The 3564-nt window shown below is 42.7% G+C and overlaps 1 protein-coding gene across 5 annotated transcripts in view; it reads right to left on the minus strand.

Annotated features, from left to right (window-relative positions):
- EML1 (echinoderm microtubule associated protein like 1) overlaps nt 1-3564 on the minus strand; it is a 312189-nt gene that overhangs the window by 193753 nt on the left and 114872 nt on the right. The gene's annotated exons all lie outside the window — the stretch shown is intronic.

Consider the following 3564-nt stretch of genomic DNA (forward strand, 5'->3'; position numbering starts at 1 on the left):
TCCGGTGCCCTGCTGTTCCGGGCAGCATCTATCCCTGCCCCCTCCCTTCTTCCCTCCCTCACCCAACAGGGAATTGATCTGCCCCATCACACCCCTTCCCCTCCAGAGCGTCCACAACTCCACATAACTTGGTGTCACCCATAAGTTTGCCAAATGTGAACTCCCTCTCTCATCATCCAAATTATTAATAAAGATGTTGAACAATACTGGACCCGGGACAGACCCCTGGGGAGCTCCACTTCAAACCTCCCAACTAGACATTGAGTCACTGAGGACTACTTGTTGAACATGATCCAACCAGTTATGTATCTACCTTATGATACCTTCATCTAGTCTGTATTTACTTTACAGCTGTTAGTAACTAAGGATCTTTGGATGTAACCATAGAGTTGATTTTGACCCTACTTTACTGCCAAAATTTCCCCTCCCCTCAGAAATGGAAGTGACACTCAAATTCATGCAATTGTGACATATGATAATTGATTTTTGAGAATATCACAAGGTGTCAGCTGAATGCATTTTCCTTCTCCTATTTTGGTAGGAAGACGGGTTATCCTCTTATTGACTGACAGTAAGTTAAGAAATTCTATTGGGGATACAGTTCTTAAAAGGAGTCCACAAAAGAAAGGCACTGGGGATTCTTGAAGCTAAAGATATAAGAATTCCTTCTGGAGATTAGAGGATGGAAAAATTAGATCCCAATCAAGTAAGGCTTCGCAGCAGTGTTACATGTCAAGAGATCTAATGAACCCTAGTTTCTGATTTAAACTAAGATTGCCAGGGGATGGGGAAACACTGACTGAAGCACGCCCAGGGACCGACACACAAGAAAGCTCTGAAGCTGGGGACACTAGGAGAACCACTCCTGCGAAAGATGAAGGAATAGCTCTTCCTCAGCATGACAGGAAATCGAAGATCTCAACTGGAGCACTCAGGTGCCTGTACACTAATGCCAGGAATATGGTGAACAAGCAGGAGGAGCTAGCCCTCCTGCTCTCCAGTGGGCATTAGGATCTAGTAGGGATTAGGAAGACCTGGTGGGACTCCTTACATGATTGGAACAGAGCCACAGAGGGCTACACCCTGCACAAAGTCTGCCAGACAGAAATTCCAGCCACGGTCAACTGTGACTGCTGGGCTGTGGCTTGCCAGGCTGTGGCTTGCTGGGCAGCAGCATAAAAACTTTGGGAAACCCTGCTCTAGAAGAAATCAATAAAAGCCCAAAATGACACAGACACTTAAGGATTTGCTCATGATATCCCTTTCATAATGTTCAAGAATCATAATGAAAATGGAGACCGTATAAAATTAGATTAAACCAATGAAAAACTATGCACTACATTGATACAACATCAAGATATTCAACGATTGAATAATATATGTGTGGTCTGAAAATGAAGATTTCCAGAATTCTAAGCAGAACCCTGTTGATCCATCTAATCCTGAGAGCAATGATTACTCCCAACAGGTGTATATTTCTCTGCAAACACCACATAACAATATTAAATAGCTCATATAAGCATGCAGCTCAGATGAAATGGTAATATATAACCTCATAGGTTATAGGCCTCCAGTGGCAAATGACAGATCTCACAACCTAGCAGCCTGGAATTATAAATGGAATATTTACAATGTTTATTAATACATCACACAGTTTTGGTGGGTAAGTGAAATCCTATTTCACATACAGAAAAACTGAACCAGAAAGGACCAAGTTCAGAGTCAGGGTTAGGTTTTTGAGTTCCAAACTCCTAGACTCAATGTTTAATCCATGAGACCATACTGTTCTTCTCTGCACTGCAGTATTTCACTTCTAAAATCAGAACTGATTACTATATGAAGATGTAAAAAATTTGGCAACACTTATTTTTCTGTTATTTGTAATTCATTCAAGATAAAACCAAACCACTGAAGACCCCCATATCTTTACAATTCTAAGACTTTCAGTGTCTGCTAAAATTGGCAGCTTCACCTAGTCCACATCATATGGTGCTTTGTGTGACATCTTTAAAGTAGCTGCATGGTTGAAAACTCTCTTTAGAGAAAAACAGTGATAAAAGTATGTTTTATTGTCCTTTCTCCCCACTCTTCAGAGCAGTTTCCTCCAGGCTGCTGGTACTTCATAGCCTTCATACCAAACATGTCTAGAGACCTGAACTAAAGCAGAAACTGCCAAATTCAGCACACAAAATTCTTTAGAATGCTAGTTTCCTGAAGCATTCTTAAACATTAGGAATACAAAAATACAAACAGTAATGGAAAACATCTTAGTTGCATCTTCCTTGCTCCACACATGCACAATTTCCCCACCACTTTCTCAGCCATAATTGCCTGAGTTAGTAGATTAGTTGCCAGTCAAATTGTTACTGGATTTAGATCTTTTACACCAAAAGGATACACTTCAAGGAGTTTGTCCTCGCCTCCAAATTTCCAATCAATTTCAATTTCCTTCCCCAACTCAGCTGTATTCAGTAGAAACACTTCAGCTAAAGAAGTTCAGGTTTGAAGTTGAGACATAACATTGTCTCATCTGTGGAATTTGTTACAGCTGAAACCATCATGAGGAGGCACGATGGGGTATGTCTTCATTGAACACCACGGATACTTCAAAATCCACAGGGCGGATTGATTTAAACCAAGCTGACTTAAATCACCAATTTAAAAATTGGCAAGCCAAAAGCCCAATTTAAATAACTGATTTATCAGCTTCCCATTGTATTTTTTTTTGTTTATAAAGGTGCATTTTCATTAATACAACAATGAAAACATGTTGATTTATAACTAAATCAATCAAAGCAGGTCCTGTCAGACCAACCTGGTGGCCTTCTATGACCAGGTCACAAAATCCTTAGACACAGGTGTCGCAATGGACGTAGTCTTTCTGGACTTTAGGAAGGCCTTCAACGTGGTCTCTCACCCCATTCTCATTAAAAAACTAGAGGACTGTGGTGTCAACACCTACACAGTCAGATGGGTCACTAACTGGCTGGAGGGCTGCACCCAGAAAGTGGTGGTGGACAGGTCTTATTCGACCTGGAGGGAAGTGGGCAGTGGAGTCCCTCAGGGCTTGGTCTTCGGGCCCACACTGTTCAACATCTTCATCCGTGACTTGGATGAGGAGGTAAAAAGCACCCTGTTCAAATTCACAGACAACACTAAGATGTGGGTGCGCTAGAAGGGAGAAATAGGTTGCAATCGGACCTGGACAGGTTACAGTGGTGGGCGGATAAGAACAGGATGGGTTTCAACACTGACACCTAGGGGAGAAGAACCAGCAGCATACCTACAGGCTGGGGAACTCCCTTCTCATCAGTGCAGAGGCAGAAAAAGATCTTGGAGTCATCACTGATGCCAAAATGAACATAGGTCAACAGTGTGGGGACACTGTTAGGAAGGCTAACCGTACCTTGTCATGCATCCACAGATGCATCACGAGCAGGTCCAAGGAGGTGATCCTCCCCCTTTATGCGGAACTGGTCAGGCCGCAGCTGGAGTACTGCATCCAGTTCTGGATGCCACACTTCAAGAGGGATGTGGACAACATGGAGAGGGTCCAGAGGAGGG

This window comes from Gavialis gangeticus, unplaced genomic scaffold, assembly GCF_001723915.1.
Source record: "Gavialis gangeticus isolate Ggan-Ray unplaced genomic scaffold, GavGan_comp1, whole genome shotgun sequence".
NCBI lineage: Eukaryota > Metazoa > Chordata > Crocodylia > Gavialidae > Gavialis > Gavialis gangeticus.